Genomic DNA, 11,953 nt, shown 5'->3' on the forward strand with positions numbered 1-11,953 from the left:
ACCCACAACAGCACTCAGTGAAGCCACGTATGTCCATCCACTGCCCAGCAATCCCCCTCCTACCTACATATCCCTAAGAAATTGGAAGATCATACGAGGTGGCAGCGGAGGAAGCAAGTGCATGGAATATCACATACATTAGAGCCAGCGACTAGACGGACACACAGCAACACTGACGGATCTTAAAGGATGGGGCTGAATGAAAAAACATAAGAAACAGAATCAGGCCCACAATACAATCCATCTATTTAATTTAAAATACAAGCACACCAAACAACAACATGTGTTTACAGGAATACAGACACAGAACAGGGTACACACTAACCACACCACAGTAATTGTCTATAGGGAGGGGATGGAGATTCAAGGAATTAGAAAAACAAGGGGCCCTGTCCAGACCACGCAGGAGGATGAGGCCACCTGAGCCTGAGAGCACGCTCCCAAAAAAGGGAGGGAGGTAACAAGAATGGTGTGTTTCTGTGAACCAGCTCGGGCATTTCCAGTGGAAAGGAAGCCCAGCTCCCATCAGGATTTACCTTAGGGCAGCCAGGCCCTGATCAGCAGTGAGCGGTCATTCAGCATGTTCCCCAGAAACCACAGAGGTCCCAGTTCAAACCTCCACGCCAGCTCTGTTCCTAGGTGGCTGGGACTTTTGTTTGTTTGGTTTTGCTTTTCATGTTTTCTTGTATTTTGAACTTACCTTGGGAAATTTCATACATGCCTAACAGTAGAGAGAACAGTACAATGAACCCTTGTGTGCCCCTTCCTCAGCCTCAACATCCATCAATTCAAGGCCCATCTCTCCCACTCAGACTGTCTCCCACCTGGACCATTTGGAAGAGACCAGACATCATCCCATTTCACTGCCCAGGCTCAATGAAATATCTGTCCAGTTATTATTAACTTTGCCGTTAAGTCTGTCCAGATATCTACGAGGCTCCCTTCATGAAGCAGTTGGTTTGTTTTTCCCACATGAGCAGCACAGGCAGTATCCCACTGGTAGTACTGCTCAGACACACCGAGATGTCCGCTGCACTATCGATGCTGCTGTGTAACGCCAGCACAGCAAACAGAGGCCTGGTGCGCAGAGGCCAGCCCACTGGCCACAGGTTCTTTCATGGTAGGGATAGGTCCTATGTTTTATGTACTCCATCACAGACTAAACACAGAACAAGTCTTGTACAATAAAACCACCTACTCACTAAATCAAGTCCCAAGGGGCCTGTCTGTAGAAGTCAGCCCAGCTCAATAGTTCTAAGACACTGGGATTTTGTAGACCAGTAATTTTTTTTTAATTTAGAAAACTAACAAAGTGTAGCCAACTTTTTAACTTTGCCAAGCAAGGAGGAAGGAAGGAGGGAAAGAGAGAAAAAAAGAAAAGGAGACACACAAGACAAAAGGAAAAGAGATGACCTATTATCCACAATTTCCTTAATTTCAGAAAACAGTGACTCTTTTTTAAATATCAAAAAAAGGAAAGCCGTAATCTCAGGATTGAGGATAATGTCTCATTTTGAAAAAATATAGTTTTAAGAAAAACTTACCTCATTACACTTATTTTGCTCATCTCACCAATATTACAGACCAACATTTGAGAACCTCTATTTACACTACCATTGGTACTCGAGATAAAACTAGGTTACTCTGAAAATCATTAGACTGACAATTTGCCTCATTAGCACATATCAGTACATTTGCTACGTCATTAAATTTAAAAATCTCTGTATAACAATGCTTCTGTCAGTTACCCGTGTATTTCAAGAAATACTTAAAAATGATCGCATCAGTGGCATCCTCTAAAGAGTTCATTCCAATGGCATTGGTTTGGCTGCAGCTAATCTCACCGACAAAGGAACTGGTGTAAACTAATTCTAGAACTTTCTCTCAGATAATACGGCATGCTTCTTTTCCAAACGTTTCTCATATCCCAGCAACTATATGCTACCCTCCACAGAGACGCTAGCATCTTCTTAGTTGGCCCTTATCTATAAGGAAGGCTGTAATTTTCCTTCCCTAGATGATCCAAGACCTACCACTGACAGCATCTTTAAAACAAATAAGTAGCTCATGAATCTGCTTGTTGACTTGAGATGTTGCTGGTTATATCTGGAGTATCAACCCAGCACAAGGATTCCAGTCAAATCCTGACAATGCACTCCACAATCTATCTGGAATGCCAAGCAAGGTATCACCAACATCTTCTAGACTCTTATCCAACAGACAAGTGAAAGAAACTTGAAATTCTGCTTCTTTACTTACTTTTTCACGGCAGCATTAGCAACAGACAGAAGGTAGATTCCAAAGAGAAATGCTGCCCATATGATCACATAGTTCCATGAACAGAGCCTTTCAAAAAAGAACATTCTGTGGTAGAGACTGTTGCTAAGAGAAAATCAGAATCTGAAATGCATCCTATGACCTGTCTGGCCACAAATCGGACTTTTTGTTATTTTATTATATTTTTTAAATTTATTTAGTTTGGTGAAGAAGATTGGCCCTGAGCCAAAATCTGTGCCAATCTCCTCTATGTTTTTTAAAGATTTATGATCAGAGTCCTGGCTCTGCTGTGGCCAGTTACATGACCACTTGCGCCTTGGTTTCCTCATCTGTAACTGGGAACAACGAGCCTCGCTGTCTCATGGAGCTGCTGTGCAGGTTAACTGACTTGCACCCCAAGAGCCTGGAACTGGCACATTTTATCCTCAAAAACCCTAAAAAGACCCTTCGCTGCAAAGAAGAGAAGGAAACAGAGACAAGGTCACCTTGCTGCAGAGGTTGGGCTCCATGGTGGCTGAAGCCACAGGCACCATTCACAAGAACTGACGGAGCAACCTCTCCCAAGCCCACCTTCAGTGACATCACACTGGTAACTTAAATTGGATGATGGAAGTATTCGCACTACGGAAATGGACAAATGCCACAAACCAGGAAGTTTTTTTACTCTCCCGGAGAGCTAGCTGTTAAACATTTACTGACACATCACTGGAATTCTATTTGTCCTAAAAAAAATGGCAATGTGAGTCCATGGAGAGCAATGAATGTTTGTATAATCAATTAAAGAACAAACGAGACCATGTCTATACTGGGCACAGTCCACTGAGGGGAAAAAAGACCAAAAAGAAGGTCTAATTTTAAAAAGGGGGTGGTAGGGGAGGAACAGATGAAGAAAAATCCAAAATCAGAAGTGAAGAAATAAACAAACATAAAAGTAAATTAAAATGATTATAAAAGAACACTTTACACAAGGTTATGCTAATGCATTCCAAGAAAGTTTGAACTATCTGATACTGTTGGAAACACATCCTCCAAGACCCACGCAGATGCAGAACCAGCCTCTCAGAAAAGGGCCAGGCTCCTCAGGACGCAACGCTCTGAGGGGTCCACCGGGATAACCAGTGGGTGTGCCTGTCCCCAGCACAGACTGTGAGCTCCTTTAGGACAGAAGCTGCCTCTCTCAGTCCCTCGTATTCCAGGGTCATATCTCTAGGCCTGACACATGGCTGGCATCCTCTATGGGTTCACTGAATCAACCGCCAAAAGAACTTGAAAGAAGTCCTTAAAGGCTGACTACCTGAGACACGTGGGGTGCAGGGGAAGAGCAGGGCAGGGAGCTGGACAGATGGGAGCACAAGGCCTGGGCCTGCACCTCCCAGCTGAGGGACCTAACAGCTGTGCGAGATTCTACTTGGCCCTAATTTTCACTCTCCCCTTCTTCAAGAGCAATAGAGTTTAGTTGGGTACCTGGCCACCCTCCTTAACCCTAACTTTCCCAGCCTCCCTTGCAGCCAGCTAGTCGTGTGACTGAACTCTAGGCAAAAGGATGGGCATGGGTTGGAACCTCAAGGTCTTACTGAGTTGAGCTCCTTCTGGACTTTCTGCCAACTGGGAGAGGGCAAGACCTAGAGTAATCCTTCCAACTCCAGAGTGAAAGCCCCGGGTGAGGAAGGCCACTACCAGACCTGCCTGTCAGCTGAGAGAGGTACCTCTACCTCGTTTAAGCCACTGTTCTGTGGGACATCTTTGTTGCAGCAGCTCAGGCTGTACCTTAATATAATCAGAGCACACTTCTTAACCTCCACGAGCTCTTGCTTTTTCACCTGTAAAATGATCATATTTTCTTCAAAAAGTTATAGGAGGAGGGCCGGCCCCATGGCCGAGTGGTTAAGTTCAGGTGCTCTGCACTGGGGGCCCGGGGTTTCGCCAGTTCGGATCCTGGGCACAGACATGGCACCGCTCATTAGGCCAAGCTGAGGCAGCGTCCCACAGGCCACAACTAGAAGGACCCACAACTAAAATATACAACTATGTACTGGGGGGATTTGGGGAGAAAAAGCAAAAAAGAAAGAAAGTTATAGGAGCTAAGCAACATGCCTGACAGATAGCATGTGCTCAACAAACATCTGAATTATTATAAGCTCAATGACTGTTCATTATCTCCCTTTTTTAAATTAGTTTCAATATTTACCCTCTCATTTCCTGGTGGCGGGAACAACAGCCCTATGTGGCTGCTTGTCTTCAACACAGCAAGAAAGGAGAAGGCCAAGAAGGCTGTGTGCTGTTGATTCCCCTGCTTGAAGAGGGAGGCCCAGGGGACCCCCGAGAGCAAGAAGTAGGGGCCCTCACAGTGCAGGCCTGGGCTTGATGCTGCCTGGTACTCCTTCCTGACCACCACTTACTCACCAAAGAGAAGCAATCTTTCTCTACTATCATCAGATGCTCTTCTGATGGTTTGGTTTAGAGTTGATATTTGAGAAAATGTGGGCAACAAAAAAAAAACAACAAAACACACAAACTAAACAAAGGTGCAGTCAATCCTTTCTACAAACAGCAGAATGAGCCTTCCAAAGGGACTCATGATGAAAGAGCATGCTATTAATAATGAGACCAGGACCACAGGCAAAACCCAGACTGATGGGCACCCTACCAATACGAAGAACACGAGCATTTCAGGCTTTCAAAACGATGACTCAACAAGATCTTATGCACAAGGAGTGAACTGGAATTCTTCAAAAATGTCTTGAGTATTCACAGACCCTTTCATTTTCATATAATCTTATTTACGTTTTTGTTGAGGAAGATTAGCCCTGAGCTCACATCTGTGCCAGTCTTCCTCCACTTTATATATAGGTCACTGCCATACCATGGCTGACGAGTGGTATAAGTCCATGCCCGGGAACTGATCCCACAAACCTGGGCCACTGAAGTGGAGCACACTGAACTTAACCACTATGCCACAGGGCCGGCCCCATTTTCATATAATTATTTAAAGTCAGCTTGTCAATTCTACCCTCCCTACCGCCATCCCCCTATACCACCTCTTGGGTTTTTGATTGATATTATGATGAATTTCTAGTTCAGTTTGGGGAGAACTGGAATATTTACAACAATGAATTTTCCAATCCAAAACCAGGGCATATCTGTCCATTTACTCAAGTCTTCTTTAGTTTCTCTCGAAATTTACAGTGCTCTCCATAGAGGTTTTACACATCTTCTTTAGATTTATTCCTAGATAGTTTTTATTTATAATGCTACTATACACACAACTTTTTAATTGCAATGTGTTTGTTGATGTTATATGATAATTTATTTTTATAAGTTGATTGTGTATCCAGCAACTTGCTAAGTGATTACTGATTTGATTAAATTACTTGTAGATTGTTTTGGACTTTCTACATATACAATCATATCATCAATGAATGATAACAGTTTTGCTTCTTTCATTCAAATTCTTTTATCTTTTTTTCTCCACTTTTCTGATTTATTGGGCTGGCTAAAACCTCTATTACTATCCTTAATACAACTGGTCAGAGTAAGCACCCCTGTCTTCCTCCCAATTTCACAAAGAAAGCTTTCAATATATCATCAGTATAAGGGTTGCTAAAAGTTTTTTTATAAGAATAAAAGAAGTCGTACTACTTTCTCCCTACTACTGTGGAAGTTGTACACTGTTCCTATTCTTACAGTGGTTCTTTAGAACTTGTAAGTTGTACACTTATTAAAATCTACAGTTAATCAGCATCTTTACCCAATCCCAGTTATTATACAGACTTTGGAATGTTTTACCTCCATTTACCCTCCTTCTCAACTTAGAATTAGAAATTAGCAATTGTTTAGTCTCAGGGCAGTGAAGATATTGTTCCACTGGCTCTGACTTCCACTGCTACACTTGGAAAATCAGCTGGAAGTCTAAGTACTGTTCGGATGACACTAATCTGTCTTATTTCTCTGGTTTAACATCTCTCTTTGTCTTTGGTGCTCTGTAGTTTTACTCTTTCACAACCAGCTGTAAATTTTCTTTTATTTTATCCTGCTTATGATTCATTTGTCTTCTTGAATCTGCAGATTGGTATTTTCACAATTCTTGAAAATCTTCAGCCTTTTATCTTTTCAAATAATACATCTGCCCCCGTTCTCTCCTTTCTCCTTAAAACACACCAATTAAACATGTGCTAGAGACTCTCCCTCTATCTTCCATGCCACCTGACCTCAACTCTATATTTGCCATCATTTTTTCTATGCTTCATTCTGGGTGATTTCTCCTGTCCTGTTTCCTGGTTCACTGATTTTCTCTTCACTGTATAAAATTTGATATTAAACCCATATGATGAATTCTTAATATGGGATATTGTATTCTTTATTTCTAGCAGTTCTATTTGGTTCTTTTACAAATATTCTAGATCACCTTTTATAGTTTCCTACAGGTGTTTTTATTTCTTTAAATATTTCTTTAAAAAGAAAGAGCATGCAGGGGCCAGCCCCGTGGCCGAGTGGTTAAGTTTGCGCTCTCCGCTGCAGCGGCCCAGGGTGTCACCGGTTCAGATCCTGGGCATGGACATGGCACCGCTCATCAGGCCACGCTGAGGCGGCATTTCACATGCCACAGCTAGAGGGACCCACAACTAAAAATGTACAGCTATGTACCAGGGGCTTTGGGGAGAAAAGGAAAAATAAAATCTTTAAAAAAAAGAAGAAGAAAGAAAGAGTATGCTTGTTTCATAGTCTAATTCCAAAATCTGAAGTTTTAGAGAGTCTGTTTCTACTGGTTTTTCACTCACGGTGCTTTATTTCCTTGTGTGCTTGGTCAGTTTTGTCTGTGTAGTAATCATTGTCCTTAAAAAACGCCTGTGGGGATATTTTGCATCTTAGGATGAAGGTAACTTCCTCCACAGAGGTTTTATGTCTGCTTCTGCAGAATGCCTGAAGGCACGACCAAACCATAAAACCTTCAACTAAATTCACACTTGATTTCCCTGAACTACAGGCAATGTGACCTGGGCTCAAATCTGCACAAAGGCTAATGCATGGCCACAAGTTTTTCCCCCTTTTTTTCCTGCTACATTTAGTATAAAAACAACCAGGTGGGGGCAGGGATGGAGTGAGGCAGGTTTGCTTCTAGCTCATACTTACTCTGAGGAGACAGCCCTTCAGAGCCCCATTTAATATGGGAAGGGTCTCCTTTAGGCTCTGAGAGGACTAGAGATCTTAACTACTGTTCTTCTTATCCTACGAGTCCTCTAAAATCAAAGTCCCACTTTGTCCAGATCAGCAAATGCTTTCAGGATAACGGCAGAGTCCATCCTACAGTGTTTAAATTACCTTTCTGGGTTCTTACTTTCTGTTATATTTTGGTCTAGAACTTCCTTGCTATACTGTTAGTTCTCTGATCTTTTTTAATCCGACAATTTTACTTGTTTTTCATAATGGGTCGAGGGGGAGGACAGAGGGTAGTCCAAATAAACTAGCCTAACATTTATCAAATATATAAGACATTGATGTTTTTCTTGCAAAATATATCTGATACACAATTCTACACTAAAATTTATATTCTCTCATCACTATGAGGAATTATTCTACTCTCTATTGGCTTTTATTCATGCTGAGACATCTACTGTCAACCTAACAGATGTTCCTTTGTAGGTAATCTATCTCTTACCTCTAGTTGAAGATCTTTTTGTCTTTGGTGCTATACAATTTGAGTGTATGAGTGTGAGTTTCTTTGTATTTATACCACTTGGGACATAGCGTGCTTCCTAAATCTAGGGGTTTATATCTTATATTGGTTTCCAAAAAGTCAAAGCTATTAATCCTTTGAATAATGCCTCTCCTCCATTTTCCCTATTTTTCCATCCTTGGATTCCAACTGCACATTTACTGCACATTTTCTTCTATTCTCCATTTTCTCTTAATCACAATTTCCATCTCCCATCTGTCAGTGCTGAATGGTGGATAATTTCTTCAGATATATATCCTTACTCACCAATTCTGTCTTCAACCATACTTAATCTGTTTAATCCACATATATTGAGTTTTTAATTTCAACATTTTTTTTCATTTCTCAAAGTTCCTCTTGGATCATTTTGACACTTCACTTTTCATTACTAACTTTTACTCTATTTCATATTTCTTCAAACATTTCATATATTATTATATATACTGGATCTGATTATTCAATATCTGCAGGCCTTGGGGCATCTAATTATGCCAGCTCCTTCTCACAGTGGTGTGTGCATGTGTGTGCATGTGTATTCTGATTCTAAGTTCAAGCCTGCTTAAACTTAATCTATAGAAATCATGAGGGCCCACACTGAGTATGCTTTCCTCTGCAGAGGATTTACATTTTCTTCAGCAAGGAGCCAAAGAGTGCTATCATAATGCTCACTGTTCCTTTTTCTCTTCTTTTTCTCTTTTGGCCTTTGGAGAGTTATCTTACTTTTTAATGCACCAAAGTGCTCACAAGAAATTACACTCACTGTAATTTATCCAGCATCTACTTAGATTGCAATGGGAGAGCCTGTTAGGAGCATCTAACACTGCTGGGAGCACAAGCCCTCTCTCCTTTTTTCATCTTCTACATGGAGTATGAGTTCTGGATGGCAACCATGACAGTTTGTGTGCCCTATCTCACGTGTTCCCCCAGTGAGACAGGGCATATACTTCATGACAAGCACGTGGCTGTCCTCATTTTATTTGGATTACATTTTGGCTTGGAGAGACCAAGTAATTTTTCCACAACACAGCATCTTAAAACCAGACACAGGAGGCTCAAAAAAACAACCAAAAGACGACAGACTGCATGCACACCTCCAAAACTAAATTTTTTTGCTGTCATGCATCTTTGAACTTCTACTTATACAGTATACTTGAAAAATTACACAATAAAGCAGAATCAAAAATGAAATTACCTTACCTTCTGTTGAAGCTTCTTGTTTAAATTTTGAATTCAGGCAAAATATTTAAAAAATTATGTTTTTTTCTTGGAGTATATGCAACTTTAAGAAAAATTTTTTCATTCAGTGGAAGATTTATAATCTCTTCATCTGAAAAATAAGGGGAAAAAATATATTTTCTCAGACCATTTCATGATTAAGGAACTAAAAAATCCCTTGTCTTTGCTTGTTCTAGAGAGATGGTACTGATGACATACACTCATTTTATGTCTGGTTAACTAGCTCAGTGGTTGGAATGTCACACTAAGAAATTAAAGGACATGAGAAGGATCTCTATAAAGTTGTCTACTTTCATAACTATATACTACCACCACTAAGAAACACAACTTGTAGAGGAAAAGCACTCAAAAGTGCTCCAACTGTGATCTCTAAATACCATTTCCAAATAAAGTGACCAGCGTTTCTTGGTGAAATGACTGATTCCAAGATCTGCAGCAAAAAACAAGGACAAGTAGAACCTGGGACTGTTCATTTTGTATTTATTTGCATGAAGTCACAATTGTACCTTTTGAAAATTATACTTTAGCAATAGAGATGGGTGACTATTCTAGAATATAAGAGACTTAAGAGACATACACATCAAATGTAATATTTAGATCTCGTTTTGGTCCAATGAGAACAAATAAACTAGAAAAAGATATTTTTGAAGCTCTTGGGGAAACCTGAAGATGGACTGGTACTGGATGATATTAAGGAATTACAGTGAATTCTCTTAGTTGTAATAATGACATGGTGGCTATGTTTTTAAAAATAAGAACTGTCCTTATCTGTTAGAGAGAAAAAGTGAAGTATTCATGGTTAAATGACATTATTTCTGGGATTCACTTTTAAAATACTCCACCAAAAAACAAAAACCAAACAAATTTTTTAAATGTGAGAGGGAAAAGGACAGATAAAAAAAAATTGGCCAAGTGTTAATCACTGTTGAAGCTGGGTGATGAGTACCTGGGTGTTCATTATTATGTTTACTCTATGTTTGTGTCTTTTAAAGTTTCATATAATAATCAAACAAAAAAAGGCAATCAGAAGTGTGCTAGTAAGTCAGAAATATATCAGTGTTATCATCTTCTAAAACAGGTACATCTTTTTACATCTAACATTTCATATTTAAAATTATTTAAAGCTAAATAATTCAAAATTGGCTTTTTAGCACTTTATACACAGTTTTCAAAATAAAGAAGTATTTCTAAAAGGCTGACCTCAGGCCTGTTTATTCTGACTTTGAACCGATGCTTTTATAGCATACGTCTTCCTGATAAATTCTACTTAGTGTGAGCTAGAGGAACAGTGGGCACCTGTAGCCCCAAATAGCTGGTACATCATGAGGGACACACAGTCGAGGAATGAGCGATCCCTTCTGCTTAATGGGCACATATCCTGAGTATCCACCCGCCACCCTCATACTTCCTGGCAACATCACCCTCTCCCACAACCTCCCAATGCAGGGTACAAGCCTCTGTCACCTATGTCCTCCAGCTCAGATTTACCCTACCCTCAGGATCTCATTCTACAGCCCTGGGTTTTTCTATGGAACCATTCTCCCAAGCTTACACCCATCTCTTTCCCTAAACACATGAATTCCCTTGAGGTTTACCCAGGAAAAGGCCACCTCTGCTGTCCCATCCAGGCATCCCAACTAGAAAGGGGGTCAGCATTCTTGTAGGTCCCATGGATATTTTCTAGGCCACTTTATACCTTCATTCAGAAACCTCTGTTTTTAATGCTTTGGCTTCTGGCCAAAATGAAATAACAGGGACCAGATTTAACTTCCTACATGCAATAACTAAAAAAAAGCTTAAAATATATGAAATGGTTCTCAAGACACTCAATATCAGGGAATGAGGATCAGTGATCTCTGATAGAAGAGAAACAAGACAAGCCCTTTAATTACCCAGCTTTCCGCCTGAAAAGTAGTTCAGGGCCATAGCAGAGGACCCGGATGGAGTCCAGCAGGCTCATGAGTTGAAGAAACAGAGCTGGGAGACCAGGGAGGCCAAGGTGCTAGAGTTCACAGGACAAGTACTGAAGGGGACAGAGTTGCCCAGAGAACGCTGAAGATCTGCAGTCTCCAGCTAAGTACTGAGCAGCACATGTATGTGAGGAAGGTGTGCAAGCCAGGGAAAGCATCACTCAAAAGGATTAGCGGGAACAATCCTCAAAGTTCACACAGGGCCAGCAAGAGTTACTCTTCCTCTTCCCAGTCCCATTGGAAAACTTCATAATTGTCGGGGCATTGGACAAAGTACTCAGAAGACTTCTTCTATTTTATATGTGGGACGCCTACTACAGCATGGCGTGCCAAGTCGTGCCATGTCCACACCCAGGACCCGAATTGGTGAACCCTGGGCTGCCAAGAAGCAGAACATGTGAACCTAACCGCTGGGCCACTGGGCCGGCCCCCCGTCCTCCTCTATTTTATATGTGGGACGACTGGCACAACATGGCTTGATAAGCAGTGCACAGATCCAGGCCCGGGATCCAGGCTGGTGAACTCCAGCCTGCCTAAGTGGAGCATGGGAACTTAACCACTACGCCACGGGGCCAGCCCCTCTCCAACTGTTTTAAGCTCAACTTTACTATTATTTTGTTTAGCCTAAATTTTTTGTGTTTATTTGAGTTCACGATACTTTAAATCATTGTGACATTTCACTTGTAAACTATTTACTTACCGTCACCGCATAGGTGCTCCCCTTCACCCGCTGTGCCCACCTCTCACTCCCCTTCCC

General features: G+C 41.2%; 1 protein-coding gene across 6 annotated transcripts in view; it reads right to left on the reverse strand.

The window, feature by feature from the left end:
• The window catches only part of PPP6R2 (protein phosphatase 6 regulatory subunit 2), a 100,134-nt gene that overhangs the window by 64,794 nt on the left and 23,387 nt on the right, over nucleotides 1-11,953 (reverse strand). For all 6 annotated transcript variants that reach the window (XM_046646165.1, XM_046646160.1, XM_046646158.1 and 3 more), the window contains exon 2: nucleotides 9,188-9,317. The gene's annotated coding sequence lies outside the window, so the exon portion shown is untranslated. The remainder of the gene's footprint in view (nucleotides 1-9,187; nucleotides 9,318-11,953) is intronic.

The sequence above is a fragment of the Equus quagga genome, chromosome 19 (assembly GCF_021613505.1).
Source record: "Equus quagga isolate Etosha38 chromosome 19, UCLA_HA_Equagga_1.0, whole genome shotgun sequence".
NCBI classification, from domain to species: Eukaryota; Metazoa; Chordata; class Mammalia; order Perissodactyla; family Equidae; genus Equus; species Equus quagga.